Source organism: Podarcis bocagei (assembly GCF_964188305.1).
Source record: "Podarcis bocagei genome assembly, chromosome: 2".
NCBI classification, from domain to species: Eukaryota; Metazoa; Chordata; class Lepidosauria; order Squamata; family Lacertidae; genus Podarcis; species Podarcis bocagei.
In genome coordinates, this window is record NC_138126.1 from 61,518,935 (window position 1) to 61,540,718 (window position 21,784).

A 21,784-nucleotide genomic window follows, 5' to 3' on the forward strand; every position below is an offset into this window, starting at 1 on the left:
AAGTCTAAATCTGTGCCTCTGTTTGACAATTGTCTTGCATATTATTAGTTGCAGGAACACGGCAGTAGTGTGCTACATCTGATTTGTGTGAATTATCAGAAGCTTTCACTGCAGCAAGTTGTGTGACCTTTCTTAACTATAAATGGAGTTAATTTTAGCTGGGTAGATATATTCCAATGTGCATTTAATGATGGGATAGAGGAGAGGCTGCTGGAACTGTTTTCTCAGGGCATAATTGCTTGTGGGGAAAGACCTATATCTCTGATTATTACAAGGGATTTTTAAAAAGGAACCACAAATGAACTGCTTTTGCAATTAAATCTGGACAAAAATGCCTTTGACCCCAACTGTGAAGATTTCCCCTGTTGAAATTTGAAATAGCTGTCCCTGCTTTAGAGTTGCCCTTTTGTTGCAGTAGGTGGCAAAACAGGAAATGTTTCTGATGCCACTTACTGACAGGAAATGGCCATAAATAACAGACTGAAATAAACTAAATTAGTGTCAGGTGCAATCTGCTCGTCAAAAGGATTGATTGACAGTTGGTGGTACCATTCCTTTACTGTCTTTTAAACCATTTTTTATGGTACAGACACTTTTCATATGCCACCTGATGCTTAAGCCCCTTTGAAAATGACAGTGTCTGACAGAAAGAGGCAATAGGAACTCTGCTTCTTTCCAAGGGATAGAACAAACAGAAATAAACCTTTTCCTTGACAGCTTTTCTCCAACAGCTCGTCTCTTAGAAGCACCAACACGGCGACAGGCACAGCAGTTAAGGAGAAGGCCTCTCTTCTATTCGGGGGGGGGGGACCTCCATCATGGCATCGAACAGCTCCATTTTTACCTCAGACATTTCTCAGGTAAGAAACACCTATGCAAACAAGGGGGGAGTAGTAGTTTTGCTCCTGACAATCAGGACACCTATAGGAGCCTTATGCTTGTTCCCAACCCTACCTGCTGTCTGCAAACAATGAAAGCCCCTCACTATTATCTATTCTGCACCATCCAAATCCAATTTTAAAGCTTGCCTCTGCAGTTGAAGTGGCTCAGCAAGGTATGTTGGACGTCAGTGGAGCAACCTTTCACTCAGCCAGCTCTGCCTGTGCCAATTTGGCATGACAGCTGAGGAGAAGGCGAAGTAGTGTAGCAATATAGTGGAGCTGGGGATAGGTGGCGGAACAGATGTGTATTGCTTTGGGTCTTGTTCTATAGAGTGGGTGCTCCAAAGGGGATCAACTACTGATGACCCTCTTGCCATTTTTGTGTGAGATAAAGACACTATCCCACATTTTGGGATCCACTGGAAATAGAAGGTTGTTTCCAATTAAGTCATACTCAGAGTAGACCCACGGAAATCAGAAGACCTAAGCTGGTTGTTGCTATTCATTTCAGTTTATCTACTTGGAACATAACTAACACTGTTTTCAAACCTACACACGTCTGCTGTGAGTGTTAAATTTAATAATTTCACAATTAATTACTATTTTAAAAATCTAACAGGATGAAAAGAGCATACACACACACAGAGAGAGACTTCAATTACAGTGGTACCTTGGTTTTCGAACGGCTTGGCTCCTGAACAAATTGGCTCCCGAATGCTGCAACCCCAGAAGTGAGTGCTCCAGTTTGCGAACATTTTTTGAAAGCCGAACGTCCAACGCAGCTACCACTTGGACCGATTGAATGCAGGAAGCTCCTGCAGCCAATCAGAAGCCACACCTTGGTTTTCAAACGGTTTCAAGAGTCAAACGGACTCCCGGAACAGATTAAATTTGACAGCTAAGGTACCACTGTACAATGAATGGGCTAGTTTCACCTAACAAACTGAATGTGTGATTAAGAGAGAAAAGAGTTTTTAGTGGAAATGAGGCTTTGGACTGGGGCAGGGGGTCCCTGCTGTTGCTTTGGGGGATCCGATATAGGTTCCCTTGCATGTTATTTAGGTGTCTGCAGACTCTGTCTAATATTTGGAAATACTAGTATGAACTCACCAGTCTGTTCTTGCATCTCAGAAAACTGTACACTTTAGTGCTGCTCCTAATCATCTCACCCCTCATGGCAGTGAGAGGATACTTGGGAAAGGGCTGCAGCTCAACAGTGGAACATCCCTGGCACCTCCAGGCACAGGAGAAGATGTATTTATTAGATATTATCCTTCCTTCTCCACATCTGTGAGTTCAGCAGAGTGCCACCCATTTGCTTAAAGGGCAGCTTCAATAGGCTAGTTCTAGCCTTTAAGTAATCCAGAGTGCTTTAAGGCAGACTGGGTTTTCCTGGTATTCCCCCCCCCCCTTAAAACAATAATCACACAAACAGTCTTGTAAAAAGTAAACATAACATTTACTCATTCAAAATACTTGTTGAAGAGTAACAGGTCGAGCAACTTTTTCCAGGCAGGCTTAAAATGGTAATTCATTTACAAGGACATACTGAAGTCTGGTTTAAGATGAAGTCTGAGCATGTCGCTCTGACTTAGCAGGTGTCCTCACATTGCTGGCAGAGCAGAAAGAGATGGAAAGAGAGGAAGAGGGTGAGCCCAGACAGGCAGGAGGATATATAGCTATGCCCTCCCACTGTCAGGGCACAGTGGGAATGTCTCTCACAGAATTCTCTCTAACAAACTTACAGGGAAACTTTGTGAGCTTCAGCTCCTATCATGTTCCTCACTAGCAAAACATGAATTGTTGGTTTGACTGCACTTTAAATACCGTATTTTTCACGCCATAAGACGCACCTGACCATAAGGCGCACCTAGTTTTTAGAGGGAGAATGCAAGGGAAAAAATATTATTTAAAGGGAGTGCTGAGCAGAGCCTGTATGCATCCCAGGCTCTGCTCAGCGCTCCCTTTCACGAGCTGCGTCGAGCATGTGTGCAGCGCTTGCAGGCTGTTCCCCAAGGAGGGAGAAGGGATAGTCCCCGTGCCCTGCAGAGGCAGTGCTCCCTCTAGCTGTTCTGGCTTTGGGATACCCCCGCGAAGCCTCCGCAGGGCAGCAGGATGAAGGCTCCCTATGCCCTGCGGAGGCTTCCCGTGGCTAAGCCAGAAGCTAGAACAGCAAGAAGGAGCGCTGCTCAGTGCTCCCTCTAGCTGTTCTGGCTTCTGGGATAGCCATGCAGCCTGCATTCGCTCCATAAGACACACACACATTTCCCCTTACTTTTTAGGAGGGGGAAAGTGTGTCTAATAGAGCGAAGAATATGGTAGCCCACAAGCTGGGTGAGACCCCTCCCTGAAACCCTGGAGAGCTGTTGCCAGTCACTGTAGATAGTTGCCTGACTATGCGCAAGGCAGCTTCCTGTGTGCGCGCGCATGCACAAACACATGTTCATTGAGATTCCCTTGGGCAAGCATTTTTCTCTCCCATTAAGTAATATTTAATACAGAACAGGTGCACAGAAATTCTCATTGATCTCTTAATAAATCACACAGCTCTTTCAGACAGATTTTACTTACTCATTTGCTTGTATGGCAATTGTTTTCTAAGAAAGAGGGAGAAAGGCAATAACGGTAGAATGGATGGTTGTATTACTGGAGTTAAATATTCTGTGCAAAAATAACGGCAATGTATTTCCTTCGGAAATGGTGCTTTTCGTAGCCAGAAAGATTAATGAAATTGTTGTTTGTTGTGGAAAGCGTCAGGATCCATACATTTCAAATACAGTACATTGCTGAGTGTATTTAAACTAAGTATAAAAGCAAGAAACTGTATGCAAATTGGGAGGGGAATAGTTTGCTAATATATGTATATGTTTATGTTCATGTAGGCCACAAATAACTGAAAGACCACCTCCTCTATAGGCTCTCTCAGGTTTTAAGATTGGGAGGGGCTCCTCTTGGCAGTCCCATTGCCCTCAGAAGTTGTGGGGTGACAGCCTGTAGCAACCCCTAGCCCTTGGAATTCCCTCCCCACAGAGGAATTCCCTCCCCACAGAGGTGCATCTGGAACCTTCATTATACTGTATATAGTTTTTGTTGTATGCTGAAGCCACATCTCCTTACACTTGACACTTGAAATATATATTTTTGGAGCTACCCTCTTCTTCTTACTGTAAATTGTTTCAATGGGTTTTAATATTTAATATTGTATTTTTTATATTATTGCAACTCATCCATGGACCTTATGGAGAAAAGTGGTAAGAAATACAACAAAGACAACCAATAGATTCATACACACACACACACACACACACACACACACACACACACACGTGTGTGTGTGTGTGTGTGTGTGTGTGTGTGTGTGTGTGTGTGCGCTTTAAAAGTATAGGTGTTCACTGTCCAAAATTACATACTGCAGGGTATAGAAAAATACATAATAAATTTGATGTATTTTTGCTATCCTGCAATATATGTTAAGATTATGAATATTAAAAAATTGAAGATACATATTTCTACATATACATGTAATCTAGAAGCTAATGGTTCCTGTTAAAACAGCTTCCACTCAAATGCCAAGAAGCAGATTTTTAATGTATGGAAGAATCTTGGGGAAGTGATTAATTTATCAGCCTCAGGTTCCCCATCTGTAATAATGAATAACTTATATAAGCTACTTTGTATACATTGGATACAATATTTTCCAAACAACATTTAAGGGGGATAGGATACAAAAAATATTGCATGCTGACTGGGGATGATGGGAGCTGTATCCCCAAACATCAGGAAGTTGGCAAAGACTGTTCTAAAAGGAATATCCCTTCCTGCCTCTAAGCCAGACATAGGCAAGCTCAGCCCTCCAGAATTTTTTGGCCTACAACTCCCATGATCCCTAGCTAGCAGACCAGTGGTCAGGGATGATGGGAATTGTAGTCCCAAAACATCTGGAGGGCCATGTTTGCCTATGCCTGCTCTAAGCATAATTATCAGGCCTGTTATACTATGGTCTATAACCAAGAACATATTTATCAGAGAGAAAACATCTGAGGATTACTTTGACTAGTGGGTCGTCTCCAGTGGTCACCAATTTTGATGCCTTCTAAGGAATAAAAAGTAAAGCACAGCATCTTAGATGAGTGCTGAGACATCAGTTTAAAACACCTCGGGTCAATATCCCTCACATTTATCTGGCTGTATTAAATATACATATATAGTCGGCAAGGAATTAATACTGTATCGTAAATAACTTTTAATACAAGCTACTCCCAGAGCAAAGGTTCTTTCACACCTTCATCAGTTTGAAACTGGTATACCCCATGAGGCAGATAAGGTTATAATTCTGGCATGCCAAGCCTAGATAGAGACAGTGGCTGATCATTATCTACAAAGAGATGGACTTCTTTAAATATAAAAAGTAATTGTACAGCACTTTTAAGCTGTGCAGCCCAAGGAGCTGTGACCATTCATCTTTGTGGTGATTCTAAAAATAACTAGTTTGCCCTCTTTAAAAAAGAGAGAGAGGGGAAAGATTAAAAAATAAGGTGTCTTATTGCTTTGAAATCGGGATCATCCAAAGCATATTTGCCTTGCCCTCGAGACAGAAGTCACTGGAGCCACTGTTCTGGCATAAAATCAGTATGGCTATAGCCTCAATATTACTAATGGCAAGGTTTAAATGTATATTAATGTCACAGAATTGTAGAGTTGGAAAGGAACTCAAGGGTCATCTAGTCCAATCCCCTGCAATGCAGGAATCTCAACTCAACATCCATAACAGATGTCCATCCAATCTCTGCTTAAAAACCTCCAAGAAAGGAGAGTCTATGACATTCAAAGGGAGCCTGTTCCACTGTCGAACAGCTCTTACTGTCAGAAAGTTCTTCCTGCTGTTTAGTCGGAATCTCCTTTCTCATAACTTGAAGCCATTGGCTCAAGTCCTCCCTTCCTGAACAGTAGAAAACAAGCATGGTCCATCTTCCATGTGACAATCCTTTTGATATTTGAAGATGGTTAGCATATCTCCTCTCAGTCTCCTCTTTTCCAGGCTAAACATACCCACCTCCTAAACCATTCATAGGCGCCGACTCCATGGGGCTTGAGGGGGCCCGAGCCCCCTCAAAAATTCGTTTGGGGGGCTCCGCCCCCCCAATAATCTCCGGCGCCCCTCCAGCAGAGCGCCATCGCCGCCCCTCCCCCAGCCCAAAATGCACAGGGTCGGGCTGCATGCCTCCTGCCCTCCCTCCCGAGCAAAAGCTCCACCCAATTTCCTTTGGAGCTGATTAATAGGCGCAGCACGCTCTCCCCTATTCGCTCACGAGGAGGCGGCGCCACTTTATTTGCATATTCATGAGCTTATTTATTATTCATGAGCTTTCCCGGGGCCCCCCAATATTTTTTATGAGTCCGCGTCCCTGAAACCATTCATCATAAGGCTTAGTTTCCAGACCCTTGATCATCTTGGTTGCCCTCCTCTGCACACGTTCCAGCTTGTCAACGTCCTTCTTGAATTGTGGCGCCCAGAATTGGACACAGTATTCCAAGTACGGTACTGCTATTTACCTTCATTTGGACACTATACTTCTGCTGATGCAACCTAGAATAGCATTAGCTTTCTATGCATTAAGTCCTTCTCCCTCACTGCAAATCAAAAAATTATATTGAATCCTCTCTTTTCCCTTTTTCCATCGGGCGCTTCACACTTTAGAGGTCACATTTCCAAAAGCGTTTTTTTGTCTGCAGTTCTGCAGGGCAGAAAACTTTTGAATTCAAAATGAAAACTGAAACTCCTGCGCAAACCCATTCCAGCAGAAAGGAATCAAAGGAAACTGCTGTAAGAATCATACATTAATTACATTTAGTAGGGTGCTCCACCCTCTGCACCCATCACTGCACCATAATGCAAGAGAATGGGACTCACTGGAAGTGGGACCCCTCTAGACCATTCAGCCCCATTCTGTCTTGTGCAACTAGTGAAATACCTTCTTGCACACAGTGCAGTGACAGTTCATGGTGTGAGAAGCAGATATGGAGGTTGCGTCTTCCAACTCCCAAACAGCAGCCATCATCCCTGACAGCTGATGAGACCCATTTTTGAGAGAGGTGTGCTGCTGTTACCTTCACTGTGTCATTTTGCCAGTGCTCAGCATGCAGGTCCATAGCCCACAGCACAAATAAGAACTGGTCTGCTGCCCAGAAAGTCCCTTGTAGAGATGGATTGTGCTATGACTAGTAACACAGAATTGGTACCACGGTGTATATTTTAATTTGCTGCAGAGTCAAAAATATATTATTCGGACAAGTGTGTTCCTCTGATAGGCATCCATTTTCCGTATAGGCAAGCAGGCCACAGCCACCCTGTAAATCCCAGGGTGCTACTGAAGTAGAATGATTAACAGAATGCCATTTCTAGAGAGTTGCAAAAAGTGATTATGTGCAGCCCCTGATTTAAGAGCAAAGTAATGGTGTAATTTAGTAATTGGCTCACAAACACTTGCAGGTACAATTCCGTCTCTGGCCATAAATCGTAAAACTGAATGTGTGGCCCCAGGTAATCCACACCACCTGTGTGCCTCCATGCCCTACTTTGTAATATATAGCTAACACCGGTGCGCCTCGTGGATTTTCCTTAATTGTCAACTAAGGCCCTATTTCCAACGTTTCTCTTCCTTGTAATGCTAACTTTCCATCAGGAAGCTGCTGCTAAGTCCCAGTCTCATCAACACATAGTATAGCAAGCCTAGGTATGAGCTGATGGAATTGTAATGAGTCATCAGGTCTATGCACACGAATAACATGAAATTTTATGTGTGTCTATATTAACAGTGCTGGGAACAACTCAGTCATGTCAATGAAACCTTTAAAAAAAAAACAACCCTGAAGAATATGTAACCTGCACAGAAAATCTCGTGAACAATCCTGTAATGTCATATCTGGAGAAGTCTGCAAACGTCATGTTTGTGAGCTGGCTGGCAGGTAACTGGAGTTCTAATCAAATCTTTTCATTCATTCTTGGAAATGAACTGCCTCACCTCTGGTTCCTTTACACAGGAAGCCACCTCGTACCAAGAGAAACAGTCCATCACCATCAGTAGGCATTGTCTACAGCCAGGGTGGGAACCTGTGGCCCTATGGAAGACGTTGGACTCCAACTCTCATCAGCCCTGGCCACATTGGCCCATGGTCAGGGATGATGGGAGCTGTAGTCTAGCAATATCTGAAAGTCCACAAGTTCCCTGTTCCCAGAATGCACTGACTAGCAGTAGCTCTTCAGGGTTTCGGACAGGGTTCTTTCCCAGCCCAACGTGGAAAAGCCAGGAACTGAACCTGGGATATATATTTTTCTGCAACACTCACACTGTGTTTGACTGCTCAACTGCAGCCCTACTGCACATGAAGTGAATCACATGATCTTCTAGCCAAGCATAATGTATCAGGTGAACTGCATACTCTGAGCATCCACATGTCCAGGATATCGACCACAATACATGCATGGGCATGGGCAAAAAAGACATGATATGGGAGGAAAGCTCTTGCCCATCAATGAATCTCTTTTCCTTGCATTCACCTCTCTTTTACACCTTCTCTGTCTACATAAATCAGTTTAAAAGGAAGCAATTTACTGTTATTCTGGGATAATCCCTGTAGGGCGTGATTTCAGGTGCGTATCGTAATCAAACTTGTCATGCCCATGAGACCTCTTCTTTTTGGAGCCTGCGATGTGTATTGCAGAGGACTCAGGGAAGGTATGACTTTAGACAGCTAGCCTGCCAACTGTGTGTCTCTAAAGGGGAGAATGTCAATCAGCGAGACAAATGCTTATTCTCCAGCCTCCCTTAGGTATACAATTACATCTTTTGCAACAAGAATGCCGTTTCGCAACCATATCCAAAAATAGTTCTTTCACCATTAAGCCTAATGTGCCACCGATGATTCTTTTCCTGTTATATCTGTCTCTGGTTTGCTATTCGGTTGATGACGGGGTTCAGTCCCGATGTAATGAACATGCAACGAATCCCAGCGCTGTGTGACAAAAGTGTACGATACTAGCATATTCTATCGCTCTGGGGTGCTACAAATGTCGTATATTATACAGGTTAAACTACGGGGAAAACATGAAATACGTCACTGTAATGAACAGAGTTTCATGGAAAGGCTTTTCTCTTGGGACAGATCAGGTTGGTTTGGAATATGATGCGCGTCTTCCTAGTTTCCCCTCTCTAAACCAGCCTGGGAGATGATTTTGTCCCGGACCTGGAGAAGCTAACCCGGGCAGGGCCCAGAATCAATTGTTAAAAGTAGTGGGAGGGGCGTAAAGTTTCCGGGTGACGTAAGCCGCCCGTGGCCCCACCCTTCCTGGGCGGGCCCTTGTCAGTTTCATCCTTTGTAACTTTCCCACTTGGAACTCAACTGAGATGCTCAACTTGCGAGGAGCCGCGGAGCACCGAGCGCTCTCGGCTCCATCTTCAGTCGACGGGATCCTACGGCGGATTCGGACGCCACATCTCGCCTTGCAACCCTGCAGCCACCCTCGCCCCGGGAAGAGCCGGGCGGGCTATTGAGGAGGGCCGATCACCACGGGGAGGGCGAGAAGTCCCCTTTGCGAGAAATAGGGCAGCTCCCCCCGCCGCCGCCGCCACCGGAACGCTTCCCACCCCTCTGATCCCTTCCAGCGGCAAAGCAGATTTGCAGGTGGGTCTTGGCGCGGCGCGGGGCCCCCATTGCTTGCTGCAGTGAGGCGAGGGGAGGAGGGCCCCTGCTGGAGCCTTGGCGCCGGAGACGGCTGGGAAGACACCCGGGCATGTGCCTTAAGAAGCTCGGTCGGCAAGCTTTCCCTCGCGGGGTTCTGAGGCTGCGGCTGTAAGGGGGAAAGGTTGCGCGTTGGGAAGTAGCCGCCTGTCCCGCCGCGGAGCTTGGGGGGAAAGTGGCTTCCCTGCGGCGATCCAACCTGTGGGGTCGACCGGGCTGCGCGCGAACGCTCCCCTTCGTTGCCGCCGTGAATTGCTCGGAGTGTTTCTGCGCTGCACCTTCACTTCGGCAAAGTGACTCCGAGCTGAGTAATTGCGGATCTTCATTCCCGCACCCACCCACCCACTCGCGCTGTCTTGATTTCCCCAGCCCGTGCAGTGAGCGCGCGCACACATTCAAATATTAATTGGAGGGGGGGTCCGCGTGCAAAAAGGGGGTTCAGAGTGGGACGGGGGCGGTGGAGTCAGGAGGCTGGCGGAGGGTTAAGAAAAGGAGCAAGCTCAGACCCCACGTGGAAGTCGATCTGCAGCTGCTGCAAAAGGAACTGGCGTCTGCTCCCTTTGCTGCTAGGTGCGCGCGCCCACCCTCTCCCGCGGCGATCCGGGATTCTCGCTTGGGCCCGGGGCAGAAAGAGGCACGTCGCCCCCTGTGGGGCGGGAGGTGCTGTCGTCGTCTGCGCGCTTCTCATGGGAGAGACTCGGCGAGGCTGGCTTCCCAGCCTTGCGCAGAGAGCCATGGAGGCGCGGCGCGGGGTACGGGCAGCTCGGATTCGGGCTGGCCACGCGGCAGATGCGCGGGGGGGGGGGCTGCTTCCGAGTCAGGCGTCCCCTCCTCCCACTGAGACACTTTCGGGGTCCTTCTCGCCTTCCTTTACTCCCGTGGCAGAGAGAGGAGGCAAAGCTTCCTCGGCTTCACTTTCCCCAGCAATCCATGCGCGCGCACGGGGCTGGTGGAAGCAACGTACAGGTTGCAGCTATGCGCTTGCAAGTTTCGTGCCTCGAGAAAAGGTTGGTGCTGCTGGCTAGTCTGGATGGGACAATCTGCGGAAGCCCAACTGGAGCTGGTGGCATTAGCCGGCATTAGCAACTGTAATTTCACACGCACACATCAACTCTTTCTCGCTGCCGCCCGCTCCCCCTCTCCCCGGGCAGATTCTGCTATTTTGATTTCCTTTTCCCCGCCCATCAACTCGCTCTCTCGCGCTTATTTCCATGACAACAGCGAATGTCACAACTAAAAGATTCTGTCTTAATTGCAGGTTGGAGAGTGCGGGGGGGGGGGTGTTGTTTTGAGAACAGGAGTTTTTATGCTTCGAGTCAGATCCAGGCTAAAGATGCCTCTAAAAAGGGAAAGATCTCCATAGACTAGAGGATCCGCGCTTAGACGGTGCTTGGGGAGGCATCTTGTAAGTTTAGCTGTTTTGTTTTGGCGCCCGGGTGGAGATGCTGCCTGCCTCCCCTGGCCTTGTGGGTGGGAAGCTCGACCTGCGTTTTCTCGCATGTGTGTTCCTCGGGCTACGGCGTGTCCCTCGCTTTCTTGTCCTTCGTTACAGAAACTCCCGGGGTTGGAGTGCGCAGCGCCACCAGCGTTCGCTGTGGTTCGCAGAAGAGCGCCCGCGGGGCTGCGTTAGCAAACGGAACTCATCCGCAAGGAAGGAGGCGCGCTCAACTCCTTTGCCCTGGCTTTGGGTTTCTCTGTGTTTTATTTAATCACCCGATAATCTGAGATTGGAAGGGGTGGCTGCTGAGGCTTTTGAATACCCCCTATATGCGCTCATATCCAGTTAACATTATTAAGATCCGTACAGAACTTAGAGTTCATTTTTAATAACAGAGCAGCCTTTCTGACTAGGGCTCCAGAGCACGGATAAAACAACTCACCAAGAAAACCTCTTCTATAGATATATATTTGGAGCGGGGTGTAAATATCATCTGGCATTGTTTTGGACCAGCTCTGTAAATCTCTGCCTTCCACAGCCATAAACATTGTAACTAGCCAAAATAAAAGATCCCCATTTTTTATTTTTGTTTTAAACCCTCAAACTGATGCCTGTATTGGGATATATTAAATTCATTCGCAGTCAGGGTGGGAAGTATTTCAGAGGCCTCCTGCTTATATGTGCTTTTTCAGAGCCCTGTTGCCATATCCTAAAATCACATCTGCCTTAAACATACTGGATTACTTGATGTGGAACACCATGTCAAACTAGGGATACAAAAAGGGCTAATTAATACATGCTGAAGAGGGTGGATCTCACTTCATATGCCTGTTGGCACCCTAAAGAGGAAACTATGCCATCTGAAACAGAAGATCCCTTTCCTGCCAATTCGTATTGGATTCTTTTCCTACCTTTGCCATATTAGCATCATTTGACTGAGCTAGGGATATTGGAGTTGCAGAAGAAGACTCCTTCCACCTCTGTGCCTCCCCAAATGCTCAGGGACTCTGAGCAAACCTTGTAAACAAAAGTAAGAGAACTCCGTTTGGGCTCACCCCTAGGCCTCGGGTCCCAGCAGCTGCAAATGACATGCACTGTTTTCGTTATCAGTAGCAGTGTGAACCAATTAAAGGATTTTTAGTTGATTGATCATCTGCCTCTTTAATTAGCAGATTAACTATAGCTAGTTATAATTTGATTGAGTTTTCATATTACAAAACATCATTAATAGGTGCCAAAGAGCTACCACTTGTTCTTAAAAAGACTGTCTTTAATATTTTTCACTTGTGACTCTTAAAGGTATTAACAGGATGAGATGAGTTACAGTTACATACTAGAACCAAAATATTCTCAAAAGTGGACAAGTGTGCCATTAATCTGAAGTCGCCTGATTAAAAATTACACTCTGGTTACAATTGGCTCCTGGAAGTTTTAGATAATTGGTCTACTTATTAAAGCATGTGGCCCTTGCTGTCACGTTTCACTTTCCACAGAGCTGCCAATGAGCCCCTTCTGATTCCTCCCTGTGGAGCCCTGTGGCCTATGCCCATTGTTGGTCATTCCCAGAACTATGTTGGATTTGCTGCCTTCACAGTGATTGTGTGCCCCAAAAGACACTTCAGCTCAGAATTCCTTAAACCAAAAGGATATATAGTGGGTTTTTTAAGTAAACACTTTAATGGCTCATCTATTAAGGGCTGAGCTTAGAAAACAAAACAAAAAATGGCTCGACAGATGCACTTTTAAAATGTAATATGTGGAGTCCAATCCTATGCATGTTTACTCAGAAGTTAGCCCAGTGTCTTTTGTGTGGTTCACTCTCTGAGAAGTGTGCATAGGAGTGCAGCTTTAAGAATTAGTTGTGCAACAGTAGCACCTTCCTGCGACAATGAATGTGGATCTTACTGAAAAATCTGCCATATGGGTGCAGACTCATAACATACATAACCAGTACATCCTCCCCACAGAATGTCCTTTGAGGTATATTTTATAAATGCTGGAAAGTTTCCGGAAGCCAAACCTACCTTTGGATTTCTGCTTCAGGACATCTGCTCCTTCTCCCTTACATTCTGAAAAGGAAAGAGGGCTCACCTAGTCTTACTCAAGTTAATTGAAAGTTGGGTGCAAATGAACACAAGTGTATCTGGGCTCAAGATAAGAAAGAATCCTATGTTGGATGGAAATCAGCTTTTTAAAAAAGTACAATGTTAGGCATGGCACCTTGTAAACAGAGAGAGATGGGGAACCCTTGAGCCAGCAAGTGCCGTTGCAGCAGATACACACACAATTCCTGGAATGGTCTGCATGTTGCCCTTTCAGCTATCATCTATGACTTGACAGAGCTAGAATTTCCCAAACCCACCTCCCAGCCTATCAGCTCAAATCCAAACTGGCATGTGGAAAAACATGTCATCTTTCAAAATTCACATGTGTTTTATAAAGATTTGTGAACGGGAATGGGCAAGTCGCCTGGTGGTGTGTGCCTTTTCTGCAAAATCTGCCTGGATCCTTCAGGTTGTGTTTTCACATGCATTTCTTCATTAAGGGGTTAAGCATTGCTACGAGCCACGGTGACTGCGTACTACTATCCAGCATCAGAGGTAGAATGCTTTTGAATTCCAGTTGTTGAAGAGCACAAGTGGGAAGAGTGGTGTTGCACTCATGTCCTGGTTTGCAGGGTTTTTGTAGGGAATTGGTTGGCCACACTGGAAAGCAGGTTGCTGAACAAGATTGGCCTTGGGGTCTGATCCCACAGGGATCTTTTTGTGTTCTTATGATTCCATAGGATTGGTCCCTAGGTTCCATAGGTTTGGCTGCACATTTTTTTTTAATTCATGAGCTTTCTGATATATCCCCTTCCTCCATCATCCTGCATTGTGAATGACAGTTGAGTTGTATTCATGCAGATGGATCGTGCAGTTGGCACATAAAATGGCTTCAATCACATGTGCAGATCAACTGATCTCCTACTGTAATGGAGGGTGAGGGGAGGACCTGTTCTGCCCCTCATTTATTTTAAAGCCCAAACCTGTAGCTCAGCTTCACAAACCTTGGTGTATTTTGCTTTCATGGCCCTGGGGTGCCTTCTTTCCCCCAAGGCGCTTAAGATAAATACTGCATACGGAGCTCTTGACGCATTTCACAGACAGAGTTCACTGTTGAGATGAAAAGCCTTCAGCTCAGGAATAGATTCAGGATGGAGACGGTCTTTCTTCCCGCAGTTGAAAGAGGTTTGAAATAAAGGTGGCTGCTTTCGGTGGGTACATTTCATCCCACTTCTGCAGCCACTAAAGAGATTTTGCAAGTTCCTGTATTGTTTTTTAAAAAAACCAATAAACGACCAGAATTCAGAGTGAGTCAAAAGAAACGTGTGGGCAGCGCTCACAATGGGAGGTGATCCCTCTCTAAAACCCATGCAAAACACTCTTTAAAAACGATTCCCTTTCTCCAACCTCAGTTGGTAGAAGCGGCTGTTGGCACCCCTTTAGGGTAGAGAAATGCACAGGCAGGGAGAGATATTTGCTCCACGTAGCTGCCAGCTGTCTGGGAACACAAGAACATAGGAAGCATCACAGAAAGTCAAACCAATGGTCTCTTGAGATCTGTCGTGTCTATACTGGCAAGAGGCTCTCATATTGTTAAGGCCCGTCTATAAACAGCAGTTTCCAGAAGATGTGTGAAAGAAGGCAGGGATGGTTCCTTGCAAAACTCTACAGGTAGAGAGTTCCAACTGATCCTCAAGAGCTTGAGAAACACCAGAAGTTCTCCATCAGAGGATCTCAGTGGCAGAGGTGGAGCATAAGGAATCAGACGGTGCTTAAGGTAATGTTGGGTCCAAGCTGCTTAGGGCTTTGTAAATTAACAGAAGGACCTTAAACCTGGCATGATAGCAAATCAGCAAGCGGTGCATATCTCTTGGCAGAATAGCATGCTGCCAGTAATTTGCTCTTGTGAGCAGTCTGGCTGCTGCATCCTGCACTAGGTGCAGCTTCTGGACTCCATACAAGGGCAGCCCCATATAAAGGGCATTACAGGAGTCCAGTCTTGAGGTCACCCATGTATGGACCACTTGGGTCGGATTATTGCCCACCTCATCATTTCCCATGTAATGGAGAATCAAAGCCTTCAGGGAGAAGCAGAGGAAAGCCATCTTGGCGCCCAATCTGTGAACAGTTAATGTTGTGGGTCTGTTCAGATACTGCCAAGTCTGTGTGCTATCTCGGCATCTGGTGTGAAAACCACCAGCTCAGCCTGGCCTTGCTGGCATGCTTGAGTTCCTGACAGAGATAGGTCTTTGCCTAGGCAGGGGGAGAGCAGGGCAGAAGGGTTTGAAAAGACGTGACTTGCGGAAGATACAGATATACATGCATGTCAGTAATCTGCATATCTGTCTGCTTGCCTGTTCTGTTATTGAGATGTTGGGAAAGGGTTAATTCATTAATTATATATGCTTCAACATTGATCCATCCTGGTTTATTAATATGCAAGGAAACATATGGTAAAGGGCTAAACTAAGGATAACAGCCCATTTTTAATTGTCTAGGCAATTGCTCTTTATTTATATAGTCAGCCCACCTGAGAGGATCCCTATGAAGCCCTGAGAATTTGGAATTTAGTAATGCTGTTAGCTTCCCTCCTCCTAGGGCAGTGGTTCTCAAGCTTTTTTCCCTGGGCCGCATTTTCAGAATAAAAATTTGCTTGCGCCTCTCACTTAATTTTTTTTATTGATAAGAAATACATTGGAAAGCAAAAAGTAACAACTCCTTGCAGTGCTTGATTTATAACATAGAACACAACTACTTTATAATGCGATCATGGGACATGCAGAAAGTATAAAAACAATGCAGCTACATTAGATCATGAATCATTCCCAGTGAGAGGTGTGAGCTTGCTTTTGCCGGGTAATCTCATTTATATTAGGTCTAATTTGAGACAAACAAACTCATGTCTGCTCATTAACACAAAGAAGCTCTTTTCTTTTTTCTGATCTTTCATATTTGTCAGAATTGAAAATCCCTGTTCAGAACAATATGTCATGGAGAACTGTAGAAGAATAGCCAATGTGCTGGAAGAGAGGTGTGGACATATTTAAAATTATTTTGAGACTATACTATACTATACTATACTATACTGACATGTTGAAATGTTTCTTTGATTGTCCTTGAATCTTACTGCCACACTTGCCATCTTCTCCTGCCACACCAGTGTGGCGTGCCACACCACTGTTCTAGGGGAAAGCCATCACTCAGGGAGGGGGTCTGGCCTCTGACACTTCACAATGAAACCTTTTGCTCCTATCTCTGAAACTGCAGTTTAACATTGGAACTGAACCTTAGATAAGCAAAGTTCCCACTTAGGATCAGCTCTACTAGGACATCAGGTGGCAGATTTTTAGGGTACTGGTACAGAAAAGCAAAATGTCAATCAATATCTTACAGTAGTTTGATACATTTCCCAAAATGGGATCACCACTTGGATTTTCTGCCAGGCAGCAAAATGTCTCTAGTTATGATGACCAACAGCAAGCTTGCTTAGTAGCATGTTACATATTTGATGCCTGCAGAGCCTCTGTCTTCATAAAGTCTATAGAAGTGGATTGTGCCTTTTCTTCTCACCCAATCCTGGCAACAAACAATGTAAGACATAATCCACAGGGATGACTCCTGCATGGAATGTGATGGGTGCATAAAGGTGACCATGTTTTGTTTGGAAAATTCCAGTGGGGTAGTGATATGACATTTGTTACAGCAAAAACAAATGCCTTATTAGATAAGGTGTCACAAGACACTTTGAGGAAATGTTTATTTTAGCGGAAAGGATAATTCACAAATCACAAGCATAATTCACAAGTGGACTTTATGTCCGTGGATTTCAGGATGCAGGCTGGAGTGCTTATGGTAGTTCAAGATCAAAAAGGTCTATTTGATTGCTCACCTCCCTGTAAAAAAATATTTCCTGTGATACAGGATTCACACTTGTTCAAGGCAGGTGCTCTGGGTCTGGGAATTCTGGCTGCAGTGACTCATTACAACTTGTTAAAAGAGGTCCAAAGGGAAGCCAGATTTGCAAATCTAAGGGCATGCAGCTATTTGAAATGAAACAGTCAAACTTAAAGTGGCTTCTCTCTTGGGTACAGATAATTTATAAACATGGCTGAAGATCAAATGTGCCAGCCGGCATCTGATCTGATCTGATCTTAAGGAAAATACCCCCCTAAGAACTCCTTCATGAAACACTCAGCCATTTAAATTCAATCAAAGTCAATATATTGGCATAATGAGTGGTACAAATGTTGGCGAAGTGTGACAGAATGCTACATTCGTCCCCCCAAAAAACCTGCCATGGGGAAACACGAAGTAGATAGGAACAACCTATACGCAACAGATCTAAAGCCTTTTGCTGTGACCGGAATCTTTTGTGTGTGATTTAAGGAGGGTGGGCTCATTTATTCCACTTTGTAGCTTGTTTCGCTGATATACTCAACTGATTCTTGGAAAACTGATTCCATTTTAGGACTTTTATGCTCAGACTATAAATGTAAATTGCTTTGTTCAAGCTCATTTGTTCTCCTGAGGTACGTGATTCAGTTATGACTCGCATTACAAAGTATACTAGGTTGCCTGCCTGCCTCCAATGTTTTGTTTTTGTACACTGCTCTGTTAAAAAAAAAAGGTTTTCATGTTCTTCCCTGAAGATAGACTGATTTATTTTCAAGTTAATTGAGACCCAAAGTGATAACTCAGTTAAAGAGTGTTATAGATTTAAATCCCTGCTCAGCCATGAAGTTCACTGGGCAACCTGGGGCTAGTCACTATGGTTGCTCTACATACTTACACATACTTATATGTCAGGGCTTTTTTCAAATAAACCTGAAAACCAGTTTGATTGGGCTGGGGGTGTTTCAGAGTCTCTGTGCAACCTTAGCTCCTCGGAGGAGTGGAAGATGGATATTTATTCTGAATAATTACTAGTGTTTTCTCAAACTGGGATGGCGGGACATTTTCCCAGGGCTCAGGTTCAAGTGGAAGAGCGGGCAAAGGCCAGGCCTAAATGGTACCATCACTCCACGACATTTGGAGTTTTCACGCCATGCCTTTACTTGTCTGTAATGTGCATATCATGTGCGGGTGGTGTGTTGAGTCTCCCGCTTTCCAGCTCAGCATGGCATGCTGTTCTAATTGTGTGGGAAGTGAAACATCACGTGGGACATGGCATGGAAGGAATTTTTATTTGTCTGCCAGAGCGGTTTGTGCAGTGGCCAGAAGGCCAAGCTTATGGAAACAGTCTAGCCCTCTTGCTACCTATCATGGTCTGTAAAAGCACTTGCACAAAGGGAGGGAGTCCAAGGTCTGCCTGTGCAAGGTAGCTATATTAATTAAAGGAAGAGTCTATGGAAACAATAGGCAACCTTTCAATGCTGCTGTCTCTCTTGGTATATGATGCTTCCACAACACACGCACACACACCACAGTAGACTGCTATGTAGCAGAGATGGAGAGCCTGTGGCCTCCAGATGTTGTACTCCAACGCCTGTATCCCTGACACCAGGCCATGCTGGATGGGCCTGATTGAAGTTGGGAGCCCAGCAATATCTGAACGGCCATGGGTTCCCCATTCCTGATGCAGAGCAAACACCACACTTGTCAACATTACACTCCAGTTTCTAAACTGGCACCTAGCAATGCGGTAAGTGTAACATTTAGACCTAGCTGAAGACCAGGTAGTATCTGGAGGATTGAGGGAACACAGTCAGGGCGTACTGTTCTTGCTTCCTCTCTGGCACAGCTGTTAGGCGCCGGGATCACTTGCTAAGCAGCTGCTGCCAATTCCATCCTTTTCCCCAATCCTTGTATGTGGCAGTCATGCAGAAGGCGGTGGAAGGAAAGGCAAAGCCCAGAGAGAATTCTCTCAGCAACCATGAGAGCTAGGTGGGGGTAGGTGTGCCTCTTGCAGTTATTAATATTGCACATTTGGAGCAATAGGATGACTCTTCTTGGAATAAAAATTGTCCAGACCAAAAATATGGTTCCAAAGCTTTAATAACTTTCTTCAAAACAGACTTACAACAATAGCGATACGTTCAAATAGTTGCATAAAACCATGTGCTTGTCCAAGCAAATGTACATCTTCTTAGAAATGTAAAATTACTCCAAACAGAACTGAAATCAAAGTTATTTCTCTCCATGCAGCCTGCATTCCAGCCTGAGGCTGTTCTCTCCAGGAGAGAATCATCAGTGCAAGGTGGCTTGAGAACAAAGACAACTCCCACAAAATGGAGATTTGCAACTGAATACCCCTCCCATGTAATCTAAGTTAAACAGCACATGAGAGAGTAGCAGAGATACATTCTCAGTTAATTATCAGCCTGTTTGGTGCTCAGAGAGCTTCACTGGAAATTTCCATGCTCCTTTTAGTAATACACATACAGAGCTATTTTCCATTTACAATTAAACAATTTCGCTTAACAGTGCCCCCCACAGTTTGAGTTTCGAAACAGCAACCACAAATCTCCAGTGTGTGTGGTTACTAATTACACAATACTTGTTAAAAGCCTGTCCTCTGATGAAGTTCTCTGCTAATTCAGTAACTCTGTTAATGCCCCATTTTTGTCTCCCAAAACCTGATGCCCTGCAGGTGTTTTGGACTACACCTTCCATCAGCCTCAGTTGACTGGGTCTGATGAGAGTTGTAGTCCAAAACACCTGGAGGGCACCTGGTTGAGGCACACTGGCCTATAGTGTGGTGCCAAAATAACTTGAACCAGCCCATTGCTAGAGCAGTGGTAATTCTCCTTCTTGTATGTAATCATCTCTCCCCACATTGCCCTGATGACTCTCAGTGTTCCTGCTGCCTTTTCTCAGCATGTTCTCTTGCTGCTAAGCCCAGGAGAACAGTAACGGAAGGCAGTGTTTGAAGTAAGAACAAGCTGCTGATTTATAAAACAGCATCTTTCTGCTACTCCTCTCCTTAGTACTGCCTAGCATCCAACTTGATGGTGTGGTTTTTTCCCCTGTTGGTGCGCCTATGATTGATGTTAGCAATGCCATTAGATTTGGTACAGGCTATTTTGGAGAGGTTCGTGTGTGTTCTGCCTCTGCCTCTTGCTATTTTCCTCTGAACTCTCAGAGCAAAGTTGAGACAGCAGCATGTGGATGGGATACCAGCAAGGAGCATCTGTTCAAAGAAACACAGTGAGGAAATTCCAGTATGGGGTCAGTGCTGGGGCCCCTAGCCTCTCTCTCCTCACCCCCACCTCCACTGATATGCCAAATTCATTGTTTGCACTCACCTGCATACACAGAGTAGTAGTGTACGCAATGTGTGCCTTCCCACATTAGCAGATTTTAGGGCAATAAATGCACATTTGTTTATCACTTCTTACACATCGGCCCAAAAAATTAGTCCCTCTCAAGGATAGATGATAATAATAATAATAATAATAATAATAATAATAATAATAATAATAATAATAATAATAATAGATATTTTCTCTTCATAGCAATAAATGGCAATATTTTGCAGCAAGGGGAGATGTGATCCTGTAGAAAAATCGCATTTGTATACTTATTGGAGGTTTTCTGAGGTAAAGGTTTTGCTTTTATCTGAATTCACATTGTGGAATGTACAGAGTTAACTGTCTATATGCTACCTTTACTTGCTCCTAGGAGATGGTAAGAGGTAAAAAGTTTCCACAATAGGGCTGCAGTTGGCTGGACTTTGAGTTACATTCTGCCAAAGCAAGCCCTGAGTTAAGAGTGGCCAGGATCATAAGGTATTGGTTTAGACAAGAGGAAGAACTTAATATCTCAGAATTATCTTTTTAACGTTAAAGCAACCTGGTAGAGTGAACAGTCTGATTTATAGTAAGAGCAGCCAAGTTAAGTTTATTATATACTGTATTAAATTTAAAGCTAAGCATGACCGCCCATTTTTAATTATTTGTTGATCAAAGACAAAAGACATCTTACGTACATTGTTTTACTTGGAAGTGGTGCCTGTACTATTTCGTACCGTGCTTTGCCACAGCTATTAGTGGGTGAATAGAGGTTTATCATTAACTTGCAATTTAAATATATGGTGGCAGTGAGGAAACAGGGTCAAACAAATAAGTAAAGGGGCGTAAGAGCTGAAGTGGAGTGGGATAACAGGAGTTAATCCTTGACAGCTTGGTGGCAGCAAACTGGGATTATAGTAAGAGTAGCTATAATAATCTTTTAACAAGTGGTGGCATCGCTGTGGGATAATAGAGGAATCCTTTACAGATTCTGGAGCTATTGCATTCATTGCTGCTGCGATGGCTGTGCTGGACCACATATGTTTGATGGTTTATTTGGGAGGGGAGGGTAAGATAGGAGGGCCTAACTGTAGCATAGGCCCCCTACACAGTCTGTTGTTGCATCTGCACGTAATGGAATATTTAGAGGGTAGTGCCAGGATCACTAAAATGGTACCCATGGATGCAGATGTGCCCATGGAAGCTTTCCTTGATGCCTGCAGGGTCCCCTTTCCCCCCTGAAATTAGACTTGAAAGAAGCACTGTATTATAGCCGATATACTTGCTGGCAGTCTGTGCTTGGTTGCTGGTGTATGTGGTGCCCACGATAGTTTCTTTGATTTGCAAATCTGCACAGGGTAGAGGATGTTGGCATTAAAGTAGTGAACACTGCAACCCAATGCATTTCTGCTCAGTGCTACGTCCCACTATATTAAATGGAGCTTGCTCCCA

The 21,784-nt window shown here is 44.8% G+C and overlaps 1 protein-coding gene across 2 annotated transcripts in view; it reads left to right on the forward strand.

Annotated features, from left to right (window-relative positions):
• The first annotated feature begins 9,253 nt into the window (after positions 1 to 9,253).
• CAMKV (CaM kinase like vesicle associated) overlaps positions 9,254 to 21,784 on the forward strand; it is a 66,838-nt gene continuing 54,307 nt past the window's right edge. Inside the window, exon 1 of one of the 2 annotated variants that reach the window (XM_081185887.1) lies at positions 9,254 to 9,563. The gene's annotated coding sequence lies outside the window, so the exon portion shown is untranslated. Of the gene's footprint in view, positions 9,564 to 10,909; positions 11,026 to 21,784 lie in introns of those variants that run through there. The other variant, XM_081185888.1, reaches the window with a different exon arrangement.